Source organism: Ixodes scapularis, unplaced genomic scaffold (genome assembly GCF_016920785.2).
Source record: "Ixodes scapularis isolate PalLabHiFi unplaced genomic scaffold, ASM1692078v2 PGA_scaffold7__128_contigs__length_106722199, whole genome shotgun sequence".
Classification (NCBI taxonomy): domain Eukaryota; kingdom Metazoa; phylum Arthropoda; class Arachnida; order Ixodida; family Ixodidae; genus Ixodes; species Ixodes scapularis.
Genome location: NW_024609882.1, coordinates 78274103 through 78290330, shown reverse-complemented (window position 1 = coordinate 78290330; position 16228 = coordinate 78274103). Strand labels below are relative to the sequence as shown.

At 50.5% G+C, this 16228-nt stretch overlaps 1 long non-coding RNA gene and 1 pseudogene across 1 annotated transcript; one reads left to right on the top strand and one right to left on the bottom strand.

Moving 5' to 3' along the window:
* The first annotated feature begins 7771 nt into the window (after positions 1-7771).
* Positions 7772-9554, top strand: LOC115311344. The gene is made up of 2 exons (XR_005714791.1): positions 7772-7952; positions 9413-9554. It is a non-coding gene; the product is annotated as an uncharacterized LOC115311344 (long non-coding RNA).
* A 3496-nt stretch (positions 9555-13050) lies between these two features.
* LOC120837040 lies at positions 13051-13733 on the bottom strand (annotated as a pseudogene).
* Between the last annotated feature and the right edge of the window lie 2495 nt (positions 13734-16228).

The window sequence follows — 16228 nt, the reverse complement described above, 5'->3', positions numbered from 1 at the left end:
TGCCTCCTTGGAGGAAGGAAAATCGCTTCCTCGCCTCAGGGTAAGTGAGGTTTTCTTTGATTTTTAGTGTTAGGATTTTCTTTTCCTCCTGAAACTTTGGGCAGGCTCGAGAGTAAGTGGGGTGGGCACCAGAGCAGTTGACACACTTGAGAAGTGTACCCTCGCCTGCGTCAGCTGGATGGTCCGTAGCTCCGCACTTTGCACATGTTATTTTCCCACGACAGGTAACAGAGCTGTGACCAAATCGTTGGCATTTGAAACATCGTCTCGGGTTTGGTATGTAGGGGCGTACCTTGCAGTGAAGATGGCCTGCCTTGATGTTCTCGGACAGCACAGTGGAAGCAAAAGTGAGGACTAAGTGCTTCGATGGTCTCTCCTGTCAGTCTCTGCGTATGAAGATGCGTCGCACGGCGACCACACCCTGCCCGGAAAGGCCCTCCAAGATCTCCTCTTCGCCAGATTCCAGCAGGTCGTCCTCTGAGACGACGCCCTGGCAGCTGTTCAAGGTGCGATGTGGGGTGACAGATACTTTGTAGTCCGAGTTCTTGTTTAAGTCTAAAAGAACAACACTTTGCACTCCGTTTTCCACCTCAACGAGCAAGTCGCAAGATGCTAGTTTCTTTGCTTTGAAGTTTTTACCAATTAGGTTTTCTAAAGTCTTTGAAATAAGAGACGGTGAAAGTTTGGCAAGTGGTTTTTCATTTTCTGAGTGTATTACCAGAAAGTGGCTGAAGCTATTCTGGGCAGCAGCTGATGTCTCTTTGTTAAATACTTCGGTCCGGACCCTCTTTAGGGTCCGATCGGGGGAGGTTTTTTGCTTGGAACCCATATGAAGGGCAGAAACTTCGGCATCCGTAGCGCACCACCCACCGCGGAGTCCAACAAGGGGATAGGAAACATCTCATAACAGGTCTGGCTTGTCTGAGTATGCTACTCTATCAGTGCTACTAGGATGCTATAAATAAGTGTGGATCAAGAGATCCACACTTATTTATGCCTTTACCTTGGGTAAAGGCATAAGGCATAAAGGCAACCTTGGGTGGCGACACTTCTGTCGCCACCCAAGGTTAGCCCTTGCACCCAAAGAAGGTGAAAACGAAGAATAGGAGCAAGGAGGAAAGAGGAAGAAAAGAGGGGATAGTAGAAGAAATGGCGACTGACTGAACCATCCTGGTCGGGCCAAGCCAGGACACCCGTCTACGGGAAGCGGGGGCCGAAGTGGTATATTGCCTCACCCGGGGGGCTCCGAAGGGTCCAAACCTACCCCGGGTTCGACTCAACCACCAGGATGCCCTTTTCCACGGACACAGGAAAGCCACGCACAGCCAGACGTGGGCGGGCGAACCCGCACGGCTCGGGGTCCGCGGAGACGCCACTCTCCAAACACCTGCTTTCACAGGTGCCCCCTGCGGGGGACCTTCGCCCAGAAACTCTGTGGAATCACCACCCTGGAACCTCACAGCAGGCAGCCCTGCTCCAAGCTCAGCTCGGCGGTCTTGTGGCTGTACGCCTGGTGACACAGCTCCTCCCCTCGGGCAACCGCCTTGACTACCTGAGACAGGACCGGGTCCCGGCTGGTCGCCTGCGCCACCGCAGTCCTGGTAAGCACCCCCGGGTGGGCCCGCTCCAGCAGGAATACGTCAGCTGGCTCTGGAACGGCAGCAGGCACCTCCGGCACAAGCAGGCGGCTCAGGGCATCGGCAGGTCCCAGGTCCTTCCCAGGGCGGTAGACCAGCTTGTAGCTGTAGGCCGCCAGCGTCAAGGCCCAGCGCACCACACGAGGCGATGCTTGCACTGGGACTGCCTTGTCAGGCCCCAGCAGCCCCAGTAGTGGCTTGTGGTCCGTGACCGCCTCGAATTTCCGGCCCTACAGGTACTGGTGGAAGCGCTCGACCCCAAACATTAGGGCCAAGCCTTCCTTGTCGAGCTGGCTGTAGCGTTGCTCCGCCGCATGAAGCCGACAAGAAGCAAACGCCACAGGGTGTTCCTGACCATCCTGACCCCGGTGCGACAGGACGGCTCCTACCCCGTACGGCGACGCATCTATGGTGAGGACTACAGGCTTGGCCGGATCGAAGTGCACCAGCACTGGAGCCTTAACGACCAGCTCCTTGCTCCGCTAGAAGGCCAAATCCTGCTCCTTCTTCCAGGCCCACTGCTGACCGTCACAAAGCAGGTGATGCCGCGGCTCTAGATGCGTCGACAGGTTGGGCAGGAACCTCCTGTAGAAGTTGAGGAGGCCAAGGTAGCTCTGAAGCTCCTTCTTGCTCTTGGGCTTCGGCGCCTTGAGCACGGCCTCAATCTTGCGGGGTGCCGGGGCCAGGCCAGCCTGGGAGATGATATGTCCCAGGTACTCCTTGCTAGGGGTCAAGAACACGCACTTGCCCAGCCTCAGCTTGAGACCGGCGTCCTGCAATCGTGTCAGGACCTTGCGCAGGTTCTGCAGGTGGTCCCCATTGTCGGTACCGGTAACCAGGATGTCGTCCAAGTACACCGCCACGTGCCTTAAGCTCCTGAATAGGTTGTCCATCTCCCTCTGGAAGATGGCTGGGGCTGAGGCCACACCGAACGGTAGGCGAGTGTACTGGAAGAGTCCCATGGTAGTCGAAATGGTGACATACTTCCGGGCGGCATCCTGGAGCACCAGCTGCTGATAGGCATCTCGAAGGTCGAACTTGGAGAACTTCTGTCCCCCGGACAGAGCCGACCAGAGATCTTCTATCCGAGGCAGCGGGTACTTCTCGACGGTAGCGACGGGGTTGATGGTGACCTTGAAGTCCCCGCAGATCCTGACGCGGCCGTCTCGCTTGAGGACTACACAATTGGTGCGGCCCACTCGGAAGTCCTGACGGGCACCAGGATCCCCTCTCGCTGAAGCCGTTGCAGCTCCTGGGTGACCCCGTCTTTCAGGGCGAACGGCAGCGGACGCGGCTTGAAGAACCGAGGCCGGGCTCCCTCGGGTACATTGATGCCGACTGTCGTGCCGGCGAAGGTGCCCACCCCCGGCTGGAACAGGGACTGGAAGTCGGTCAGGAGGCTCGGGACGTCTTTCACCACGTGCAGGGCAGCTTCCTGGTACTCCGGCAGCCGAACACCCAGTGCGTGAATCCAGTTCCGGCCCAGCAGCATCGGCGACGACCCTTTGGTTAAATAAAGCGGAAGGATTGACTCCCTGTTGCCAAGGCGAACGCTGACTTGGGCCCGACCCTGGACCTGGGAAAGCTGACCGGAGTATATAGCTGCGCAGCATGACGTCCGACGCCTCAATGAACACGCCAGGGAAGGTCCGCTTGAACAGCTTCCCAGGCATGACCGACACGCTGGTCCCTGTGTCCAGCTGCATGGTGATGGGGTGGCCGCAGATTTCAACTGACACCAAGGTGGCACAGACGATGAAAGTCTATTGGTGTGCCACACGTCAAAAATCTGGGGTTCCTCGGCCACGACGTGGACCCTGGCTGAGGAGGTACCCGGACCTGGTGCCGCTCGTCCCCGCCGCATCTTGCGACGACCACCCTGGCCGCGGGCTTGAACCAGGCTGGTGCTGCTGCTGCTGGCCGCCGCTCATCCTCCCCCCTCGGCAGACAGTTGCGAGGTGCCCAGTTCTCCCGCACGTAAAGCATTGTGCTTGGACGAACTGGCACCATGAGGGGGAGTGGGCAGCACCACAGCGGCTGCAGGCACCGCTCCTTGCCGCCATCTTGTTCACCGCCGCTTCCGACGCTTCCGTCGACGGCCAGCCGGCCGCACGGGCTATCTCGCTGGCGTCCTTAGCTGCTGCTTCCATCGCCAGCGCTGCCTACACCGCGTCGTCCAGCGAGGGGTCGGGGAGCTCCAGGAGTCGCGTCTGCATGGCAGGGTTGTTGATGCCGCAGACGAACCGGTCCAGGAAGTAGCGACTCCAACTGGTCGCCGAAGGCGCAGGTGTTCGCTAACCGTCGTAGCGCAGCGACGAACTGCCCGAGGGTCTCCCCATCCCGGCGGCTCCGGTTGTTGAGACACAACCGTTCCATTAGCGTGGACGGCGCCGGGCTGAAGTGCGAGCGCAGCGTGGCGAGCAGCTCACCCAGCGTTTTGACGTGCGGCGTGGTCGAGCAGGAGGCTGAAGACGCGGGTCCCGCAGCTGACCAAGAAGATGTCCCGCTGTTTCGCCTCAGGCATGTCGTTCGCCCGGAAGAACACGTGGACTTGTTCTTCGTAAACTGGCCAGGCGGACCCACCTCCCTCGAACGGCTCGAGCTTTCCATACAGCAGCATGGCGACAGGAGCGGGGGCGGTGTTGCGACTCTCTCAGCGGCGTGGGCCGAACCGTGCACGTTGGTGGCCTCCAGTGCCACGGTTCCTCGTCGCCAGTGTCACGATCCTTCTAGAACGTGGACGAAGGGGGCCGAAGCACCCGCCGAGAAGAGATGACACGCAGCCTGCTTGTGAGGGTGAACGATGACTGACCGGGGCGACGTAACCTCCACGGTGTTTATTGGTGCAGTGACCAATGTTGCCCGCCGAGTCTGGCGGCCATCGACGGGTGGATGGGAGAGGGCGCTACATGCTTGTCACACAAACTAAAAAAGGCGTTGGGAGTTCCTGAACCAATCCTTGAAGTTCATGAAGATGCAGTTGACGATGAGGAGGTAAATACAAAGACACAACCGTAATGAGACGATCAGCAAGAACACGTATTGCAACAGCTTCTAGTGATGTACGCAGAGGAACTTCCACACACGCTATGCCACTCCGTACAACAATCGCAACACCACCAGAAGAGTGGTCTGAAGCCCGATCCTTTCTAAAAACGCGGTGACGATTAAAAACATTTGTATGGGTGTTAAGATATGTCTCCTGCAAGCACACAGCAATGGGTTTTAGCTCGTCCAGAAAGAAATGTCATCAATATTTTGCAGCAGACTTCTACAGTTCCATTGTATAAAACTATATGTGTTCATGTTAAAAATGGTTTAAAGTAACAGCAAAACAAAAAAAAAACCTGCCCTAGGTGTCCTGGGGCAGTTTGCGTGGGGTTACTCGCAGATTGAGCTTTTTCCTGGGATGACTTTTTAAGCCTGGCGTCATCAGGTGGGACTGAACGAGGGGGAGGAGGTTCGCCAAGTTCCATCCGCTCCTCCTCAGGCTGAACGGCTGAGGGAGTAGCTGGTACGGGCAACTCCTTAGATGTCGAGGCCTCTCCTAAAGCCTTAAAACAAAAAACACCCTCCTTCTTCCTGGGAGGAGTCCGAGTAACCAAGGCAGGCACACCGTTCTATGGCCCATCCTTAGGAATGGAGGAGCCACCAGTGCCTTCTCTCTGAGGCTGCTGTTGCCGCCTCTCCTCTTGCCTCCCCTCCATTGGCACAGAGGCATCTCTTGCCTCTGCGCCATCTGGAGGCCCCTGTGGTTTCTTCGGTTCCAACGACAAACGGAGTCGTGGAGCGAATCTTTGTGAGGCAGGGGGAGGCCGTGGAATTACCAGGTCATTAGGAGAGAGCTGGGTTCCTACCGAAGATTTTGATGCCACACACGTGCCACCTAAGAGTAAGGCCCCTTCTGCAAGAAGGAGAATCGCTTCCTGGCTTCGGGAAACGAGATGTTCTCTTTCACTTTGAGTGTTATAATTTCTTTTTCTTGTTTCCATTTTCTGCAAAGAACGGGAATAAGCAAGGTGAGGTGCACTGCAATTGATGCAGCAAGGTGGATTTGAAATTCTCTGCAGGGAGATCATTTTTGCCACACTTGGCACATGTTGCCTTTCCACGGCAGCTCTGGGCGCTATGGCCATATCTCTGGCAATGAAAGCAACGCTGAGGGTTTGGCACATACAGCCGTACTCTACAGTTCAGACACCCTGCTTTCACTGATTCCGGAAGCGCCATCAGCTCAAAAGTCAGAATGACATGCTTTGTCTTCATCTCTTGACCATCCCGTCGAAAAGGAATTCGCTTTGCAGCAATCACTCCTCGGTCACGAAGGCCATCGACAATTTCATCTTCGGGAGATTCTAGCAGGTCATCTTTTGATATTATGCGTTTTGTAGTGTTCAAAGTGTGGTGGGGTGATACAGTAACCCTGTAGTCAGAAACCACGTTGCGTGCCAGCAGGTCTGAGCTTTGCTGAGAGGTTACAACTTCAACGAGGAGGTCTCCAGATGGCATTTTTATTTGCTTTAAAATTCTTTCCGTTTACAGATTCAAGAGTCTTAGAGATCAGGAAAGGGGATAACTTGGATAAAGGCTTTTTCCGTTTCAGAATGCATGACGAGAAATTAGGGAAACTTCTCCACGGGTGCAAATGCTTCCCCTAGCAAAAATTCCTATAGAGATTTGTATCGGACCAATAGAAATTTCTATCGGTCCGATAGGAATTTCTATTGGTCCCATAGAAATCTGTATCGGTCCCATAAAAATCTGTATCGGTCCCATAGGAAGTTCTATTGGTCCCATAGGAAATGTGTATCGGTCCCATAAGAGTGCGTATCGGTCCCATAGGAGTGTGTATAGGTCCCATAGGAAGTTTTATTGGTCCCATAGGAGTGTGTGTCAGTCCCATAAGAGTGTGTATCGGTCCCATAGGAGTGTGTATCGGTCCCATAGGAGTGTGTACCGGTCCCATTGGAATGCCTATTGGGCCTATAGAAATTTCGATCGGTCCAATAGGCATTCCTATTGGTCCCATAGAAACTTAGACTGGTCCCATAAGGACTTTATCGGACGGTTAGGAATCTTCATCAGTCAAACCAAAAGTTTTGTTGGCCAAATAGGAATGCTTGCTTGACTAGTGGAAACCTTGAATCATTCAAATAGGAATGTACCAATTGTGCATGTCTATATTTGAGCAATAGGAATAAATTAGACATATGTCTGTCAGAATAGTCCGCGTCAGAAATACACCGGCCCATTTGATGCATGTGTTATGTAACCTGGGCTGTGTGATGCAAATATCTATTCCAAATGCAAAAAATGTGTCCACACAAGAACAGCATGCATAAAAGTACATCAGTCAAGTTAATTATGCAACAATGTTACGCTTTTTTTTCCTCAATATTTTCGAATGGCAAAAATGGTTTAAGCCCAGGTTACATAACACACCATCATTGTAAATCAATGGGTTATAAAAATTCATATAGTTTTGTAGCTTGAAATAATGCTAGAATAAGAGACTCACGTACAGTCACAATTTAGAGGAAAATAGCATATTGAGATGCTTGCTTTTCTGAATGAATTTTAGGGCAATATTCTAAATAAAACTTGGGAACCTGGTGCGTCAGAATAATTTACTAATAAAATATTGTAAGGAAAGTGTAAATAAAAGTAATCTCTACGAAAAATAAAGAAAATATCTTGATGGGTTGAAACGAAGAAATCTACTTCCTACTCCATTTCACCCAAAACAAATGGCAAGTCGGTACTAGTCATGATTTACAAATTTATTTAATGTGCTTATAACAATAGTTGTATTCACCTTCTTTTATTCCTAAGTTTGTAAAGACATTTTTATGGCACCCCACCATCGCGATTCGGCCAGTTTCGGTTTCGATTTTGTAAGGAGCTCATATTGTTGAAAAACAGCACGGCTGGGACGAGGACAAAAAGACGAAGAGAACACAGGACAGCGTTTGTCCTGTGTTCTCTTCGCCTTTTTGTCCTCATCCCGGTCGCGTTGTCTCTCAACATGAATTCTCACCAACTTGCCCAGTTATCTATTCCTATCGAGCTCATACTAGTTACAGCACCCCCATCGCTAGCGACGCCAGACTTTTTTATAACCCCGCCATCCGCCATCCGCCATTGTCTTGTCGTGCGTCGGGTGTGTTTCAGGGGACGAAAATGCTTTTATACATGGAAATGTGCTCATTTATTCAAGTTTACCTATCTGTGAAGTCTCCTCTTATGTTGATTATGGTCAAGAAGAGCTTGGAAGATCCACGACGCGACAGTCTAGCGAGCACCTGAACACAGTTGGTAAGCATGCGTTTGGTCTTTGCTTGCATTGTAGACGCGTTGAAGTTTGAACATTAGGGAGTTTCAGAATGACGTCCGCAACCTCGAATAAATAACGTCGTCGCTAGTGCGAATGCGCAGACCCAAAACGAGCATTGGGGCTTGGGCTTTGGGGCCCGTTATTTCTCGGAAATATCGTGGATACCGCAAATGGCGGCGCCCACGACATTCCGCTGATCGCGTCTTCGACGCCCGCCGCCCGCTTGGGACTGCGTGAGTCGCACTTGGCGACCGCGATTGGTATAGTCATAGCGTACAGAAAATGTAATATACCGTTGGATTCAGAGCTCAAAGCTATCAAAGCGCGTGTACTTGCGATCGCGGCAGAAATGTAAACATGCCGGGGTTGTGGATCGTCGCGGCCTCGGAAGTACAACAGAGCAGCTTGGCAGTGACTGAAACATGCGGCATTGAGTATAAAACAACTATAAAAATGTTATTCCAGACGATAAGCTTGTTTAATTTTAAAGATATAACATTCTAACTTCAAAATAAAAGCTATCGCAACATCTTGGTGGCGTTTTAAGTGTGAGATGCTTGCGTTTTGGGTGCTAGGCAGAGAAACGCTTTTGCCGTCCGTAACGCGAGATAAATTAGCGCTCGTTATTCTAAAGCTCCCTATTTTCTCGGCTCACTTTTGCTTGTTAAGCTATTTTTTTTAACTAGTTGTGCTTGCTTTACCTGTTCTTATGTTTGGAACTGTGCGTCGCATAGAGAAAAGTTGTCACTCACTCCGGGTGTGGTCCGAGAAAGTGTAGCTTATGTCAACAGAGCACACTTACTAAATTCCTTAATGCTACCTTCAATCCGTTTCTTTAGAAAATGTCTTACTGGTCTAGCAGTGGACTGAAGTGGTCCCACTATAAATTGATTACATTGATCATACTTAATTTCATTTGAGAAGTTACACTTCCATAGTATTTGGTTCATGCAGAGCCACTATGCCTTTGCAGTCAAAATGGTTAAAAAATAGCCATCTTTATAAAACGCGTGACAGCATGTGACTAGTTTTGAAGTTATGAAAGTGGACTGGATGGTACTGTTAAGACAAACTTTGATCCCCTGACTTACCCGAGTTGATCTGAGTTTACATGCCTACTATGTATTTGTTGACCAAACTAAATGAAGCATTGTTTGGAATCCCACAAACATAAAGCTGATATTAATTTTACATTATTTAATTTCAAGCTTCTTCAGAAGGTTGACGCTTAATAAGTTTTGAAGGCAGTTAGGCTCATGATGAAGACAGAAAACAAAGGAAATCCAGCCTCTTAATTTTATTTTCTTCAGTCTGAAATTTGAAAATGCTCGAGTCATCTATCGAATGGCTTTAGCCTTAATCCTTTTCTGTGGTGACATCATCCTCCACCTTTGTCATGCCGCCGATTAACTCTTTTTGTTTGTTCTGCTGCTCATTTCAGGATTTCAAGCAAGAAGTATGCTACTATGCTCTGGCACATTCAAGACTCAGTTTGTGACAGTGTTCAGCGTCAAGATGCCTTCATAACAGGAGCAAGTGTACCCCAAGACCCTTTTTTGCATAATAAAATGTATAAAGGCACACCATACCCTTTGTGCTCATGCAGATGGCCTATATGCCAATGCACCAATAGGCCCATACAGCAATAGGCCCATACACCTATAGGCCTATACACCTATAGACCCATACACCTATAGGCCCATACACCTATAGGCCCATACACCTATAGGCCCATACACCTATAGGCCCATACACCTATAGGCCCATACACCTATAGGCCGATACACCCATAGGTGTCAATAAACCGATAGGCTATGGGAATTCTCTATGGGAATTTTTGCTAGGGTCTCTAATGCGTACTTCGGTCCGTACCCTTTGCAGGGCCCAATCAAGTTTTTGGTTTAGTTTGGAACCCATAAGAAATGGGAAGGCGCTCGGCATCTGTAGCGCACCACCCACCACAGAGCCCAACATGGAGGTAATGCGCCATAGCAATAAGGGTTTTGCTGACGAGATTACACTATCACTGCTGCCAAGACACTATAACATAGTGTGGGTCCAGACAAGGTTAGCCCTTGCCGTCAAAGATGGTGAATATGAATGAAAGAAAAGTAGAGAAAGAAGAAAGATAAGAGGGGATAGTAGAAGCTATGGCGACTGACTGAATCATCCTGGTCAGGCCAAGCCAGGACACCCGTCTACGGGAAGCGGGGGCCGAAGTGGTGTATTGCCTCACCCGGGTCCAAACCTACCCCGGGCTCAGCTCAATTACCAAGATCCCCTTTTCCCCGGACACGGGAAAGCCACACACAGCCAGGCGTGGGCGGGCGAGCCCGCATGATTCGGGGTCCGTGGAGACGCCACTCTCCAAACACCTGCTTTCACAGGTGCCCCCTGCAGGGGTGCAAATAAAGGCACCCTAACCGAACGCTCGGTGTAACCAAGTTTTAGGTTGCACTACCAGAAATCCCAAGGCGGTCTAAATTAATCCTCAGACCTCCGCTGCGGCGTGCCAGACGCCCGCCGTTGGTTTGGCACAAAAAAAAAAAAAATACACGTGCGTTCCGAGAAGAATGGCGAAAGGACAAGAAATTGAGCAGTAAGCTAAACGGAAAATATGCGTGAAGCGTTTAGTTGCGTGTCGCGTAGCATCTCATGCGCATTTTTGTTACCACGTGTTACAGGCTGGATTTCATCTTGTGAGAACGGAACAACCGCTCACTGCAAATACTGCAATTGCAACATTCGGCCCCACTACAGTGACCTGCTCAAGCACGCCAAAACCAAGAAACACCGCGAGCCCACAGTAATCCCAAGCTCGCAACAACAACTGCCGCAGCTTCTAGCATCTTCCAGTCAAACGAAGTATGAAAAGGCTCGCCGAGAGTTGAGGATTGCCTTGTATAGCGAGTCCACACTTCTATAAATGCTGTGGATGAGCTTGGTGGGATTCTGCATTCCCGAATTCAAGGATTTTGATCTGCACAGAACAAAGTGCACAGCTATAATTACAAACATTCTTTTCCCGTACTTCACGGACAGCATGGAAAAACAACAGAAATGCTCGAGCTATTCCCTCATGGTAGATGAGTCAACCGATATATCCACGACAAAGCAACTGTGCATCGTTGTGCGGTTTCTGGATTCAGCAGATAACAAGATTAAAACCACCCTTCTTGATCTCGTAGAGCTGTCATATGGAACAGCAGAAACACTCCACAACACCGTATTGAAGACCTTGGAGATGCACGGCCTATCAATCAAGAACTGTATCGGGCTCTGCACTGATGGGGCAAATGCCATGTGCGGCGAACACAATTCTCTCTTCAGCCATCTTCGTGAGGGTAACAAAGAATTAATCCTGGTAAAATGATCTTGCCACAGCCTGGACCTTGTGGCATCCAAGTCGATGGAGGCGATTCCCTCTGCGGTTGAGCAATTAGTGCGAGAAACTCAGAACTACTTTGCACACAGCAGCTGCCGGCAAGATAGTTATAAGACTTCATGCCAGCCTGTCGGTGGACGATGAAAGTGTAGAGCCACCGCCCAAGCTTTTATCGCTTTCGCACACAAGGTGGCTTGCTATTGCAGACTGCATCGAAAGAATTTTGGCGCAGTACCAGGCCCTCCAAGAGTTTGTTGAGAAAGCAGAACAGCGCAGGCTACAACGTGCGCACTTTGCGAGAGATGTATCGGGACAGAAAACATCATGCCTACATCGTGTTCCTTGCCTCAGTTCTCCGTAGCGTCAGACGGGTGAACAGAATGTTCCAGACCAATGCGCCCGACCCACTGGTTGTCTTTCAAGAGCTAGAAAACTTGTATTTGGAAGTCCTAAGATGAATTTTTCACCCACCAGTCTTGAGGCACAACACAACAGAAAGCCTGCTGTCTCTAGACCTGGTGAAGATGGGGTCTATCTTTTTGCAACCAGAGACGGCGGATCTGGGTGACGTCTTCAGAGAGAAACTTTCTCTAGTTTCTACTGAAGACCAAGGGGCCGTGAGGGATCGGTGCTTCCAGTTCTTGAGGCAGATGGCGATACAGCTCCAGCAGCGGCTTCCAAATGATTCGTCTACACTTCGGAGGCTGCACGCCATCAATCCTGATAATATAGAAAGTGCGAAGAGCCGTGGTGAAGGCATACTGAAACTGCCGCTGCATTTTTTTAAATGTTCCTCCGTCGAGCTAGAGTCGGAAATACGGCAACTGCAAACAGTTATCGGTGCATTTGATCGCACATCATGTTTGAGTTTCTGGCATGCAGCGGCATTGTACAAGGACACTTGCGGCGAATGCCCTTCTCCACACCTGGCGCGAGGTGCATTGAAAATTTTCTCTTCCAGTTTCTAATGCTGATGCTGAGCGCGTGTTCTCTTGTATGATTTTGACAAAAACAGAGATCCGCAACAAAATGAAGCTGAACCTACTCATGGCGATCCTACGAGTCAAGTTTGGCCTACAGCTTCAGGGAAAAACAACTTCGACATTTAACGTCCCAACTGAGTTGTTGAATAGAATGTGTCAAAATTACTCTGGCAAGAACACTATCTATTCTAGATAAACTATGTACAAGCCCCCTGAACATTTAATAATTTATTTATTTGCGACATACCTGTGACAAAGCAAAGGTGCCAAAATTTTTGTTGTATTTATTCTGTATCCTGAGTTGATTCAAAATGCAATCTCTGATTGTTCGAATTTAATTCATAATATCGCTTGTGTTCAATTTGGCTACAAATATGGCGCTAAGATTAAATGGTATGGCTACTTTTGGCTACTTTGAAGGTATGCCCAACGGCAACCCTGACAGTGGCCATTGCAATCACTTGGCACACATCACGACGGCCACAATTTTCTGTGATTTTACACCATGTCAGGACCGTGCAGGCAGTACTCGGCTGCCTTTAAAAGTAAAGTTATTTCTGCTGCCGAAACCATCGGCAACTGTGCTGCGGAGCGGCAGTTCGGCGTGAACGAGCGGAGCATTCGCGGTTGGCGGAACCAGTTGTTGTTGTTAGAACGTCCTTTATTGCCCTGTTATATATAATATATGATAGATAGATATATATACCATACACACATATAATGCACCATTGTCGTCTGCATCGGTGCGGGCCTAAGGATCTGCCGTTGCCGTCATGGCGGTCTGGGTGGGTGTTGGTCCCAGCGCCTTCGGCTGCTGCAAAGTCGTCCACCGGGGCCGTCGTTGTCGCAGACAAACTCCGCCAGCTCTGTCCACAGCAAGGAGAGGATAGTCTTGTCAAGACTGGTGGGCAGAATCCAATCGACATACGTCGCCGGACGGATCTCGTCTGGGAGTTCCTCCAGTTTTGTTTTCCGAAGGCTAGCGTGGCGCTCGCACTCCCAGACAACATGGGCAGCCGTCGCGGTCCTCCGGCACCGGCGACACACCTTCTCGTCGGGATCGTCGCCAAAGAACTTATGGCGCAGCGCCGGGGATAGGACAGTGTCGGTCGCGAGGCGGCAGACGAGAGTCTGAGTGCTCCTCCGTAAGTCATTCGGCATCGGAGGAACGGGACGCAACTGCTCGTCCGAACGTTCCTGCCGCTCCTCACGAAGGTGCCGTAGGGTTCTCCGCCTTCACTGTTTAGCACTTTCCTTGACGACAGACGGGTCGGCCGGGCCGGCTGCCTCGCCGGCTGAGTTGTGGAATGCGTTCGGCGCGGATGCCATCTGGCGAACTGCTGCTCGCGCCTCGCTGTGGGCCCACTCATTGCCGTCAATGCCCGCATGCGCGGGCACCCAGGAAATAGTAGCTTCGATGTTGAGCTTGTTTCGAAGTTCTAGGAAGGCGGCGAGCAACTCGCCAACTATTCCCGTGTACGTTGAGGGGCTCCCGCTCGCTTGTCTGCAAGTTTCGTAAGCGCGGGTCGAGTTGGTGAACAGTAGGAGCCTGTGTGGGATGTCTGTTGGTGTGAAAGTTTGAAGAACCCACTGAGATGCTCGGAGAAGTGCCATAAGTTCCGCTTGCGTAGTGTCGACGTCTTCAGTGGTTGAAAGCGCAGCCGCGTTCGAAATGCCATGGGTGGTGTCGACCCACGCGACCGCCTGGACGTGCTTGGGGGTAAGGAAGCCCTTTTTGCATGCAGCGGCCGGAGAAAACGTTTCCGGGGACCGAGAAATGGAGCGTTTCCCGAAGTGGAACGAGAACTGACGGACTTTGTTCGGGAGCAACGAGCTGCACATCTCGCGGTGAACATCGAGCTGCTGCAAGCAAAGGCAAGGGAGATCGCTCGAGACAAAGGCATTCAGAGGGCGGACTTCAAGGCAAGCAAGCATTGGGTGTCTCGCTTCATGCGCCGCGCTGGGTTCTCCCTACGTCGGCGTACGTCGATCTCACAGAAGCTGCCAGAAAGCTACGAAGAGCTGTTTGTGGCTTTTCAGAAGCACGTGATTTCTTTGCGAAAGGCTGGGCCAGATTGACAACACTGACCAGACGCCGGTGTACCTCAGTATGCCCTCGGCTCTAACGGTGCATCAAAAAGGCTCCAGGCAAGTTACCGTGCGATCAACTGGGAACGAGAAAACGCGGGTAACTGTAATGTCCTGCACGGCAAACGGTCGCACGCTGCCACCCTGCGTGGTGTTCAAACGAAAGACGCTGCCGAAGGGGGAGAAGTTCCCAAAAAATGCTGTCATCCGCTGCCTGGACAAGGGGTGGATGGACGAATCGCTAGTGCTGGACTGGATAAAGTCCGTGTGGTGTCGAGGGCCCGGAGCACTGCTGGGGTTCTTATCGATGCTTGTGCTCGACGCGTTTCGGTGTCATCTGGCGGACTCCGTGAAGCGATTGCTGCGCGACTCCCGCACCGAGCTCGTCGTCATCCCGGGAGGGATGACATCCCAGGTGCAGCCACTTGAAGTGTGCATTAATAAGCCGTTTAAGGACCACATCAGGCGCCTGTACATGGAGTCGATGAGGTCCGGAGAGCGGGAAGTGACCCCTGCCGGACGGCTGAAACGGGCCTGCATTCCCGAGGCGCTGGTTTGTCGTGCCTTTAAAAAGTGCTCCATCTCAAACGCGTTTGATGGCACGGAGGATGAGGTGCTGTGGGAGTACATTTCCGACAAGGGAACTTTGGAAAAGAATACGTCAGACGAGGACGACGAATAAGGTGTAATGTAAATAAATGCATTTTTCTGTTTTTCTTGAACTATATTCGCGTGAAAACGTTTTTTCTCGCGTTTTCTATCCCCGAATTACACCTCGGACTATATGCGGGTCCGAACTATATGCGGGTTTTTACGGTACAGCCATCTGGCACGACAAAAAAGACAAAGTAAACAGCGGGCAGTATGTCATTCAAATACTGCAGCTTGCAGGTTAGTGCAAAATTTGGTATATATTGCACTGATCAATTTCGTCAACCGTAACTGCGCTCTTTTTGTTAAGTTCCATTGTGTTGCCAAGCGTGTCTCTTGTGCACGATTGGGCCTAACCTTCACCTTCCTCGTGCACTCAGTAAACGACATGCCGACTCATATTATTGTGCCACCAGACTGGCAGCACCACTGACCTCTATTGTAGTAAGCTGGATCCCGGGTCGAGAGCGTTCCCGTGTCGCTACCGGCGGCCATTGCTTAACACGATACACGCAGCTCTATGGAAGTAAAACAGAAAAGTATGGGTGCTGAAGTTTGGACGCTGTCCTTGAACGCGATTATTTTACGATGATTTGAGACTATCATTTCAGGTATTTAGCAATCAGATCGAAGTCTATGAAGCTATCGAAAGCCGATTAAAAAATTCAAATGTACCAGCGTTCACGGTTGTGTCGAGTTCGTAAGATAAACGACACGCTTCGAGTTTTAGTTCTCAACAGAAGCCTTCCGTGTTTGAAGCTAAATATTTCGAAAAAATCACTCGGCACAGCGTTTGAAAAGATGCCAGGTTTTATTCTTCCCCCAAGGGGAAACGAAATCACAACACTAATCGCTGTTGCTTTTTTTAACATACAAATACATTAACTTAGGAAGCACCATCAAACTATTCTCTAAAAAAATATATAAAAAAAAATTGTTATTTTTAGACTGGAAAAGGAGAATTGCCCTCAAAGCTTTTCAGCTTATTATCGCCGTTCTTTAGTGCCGAAATTACGCGTAAAAATGTCTTCAAAAGAGTCGTCTGATAAAACAACTGACTTTCAAACCACGAATGACTACGTTGAGTCCCGGCAAACCTCGTCTCATTCAACCACAGCAGAGCGTCTGCTCAACGGAGTCGTAACCCTCA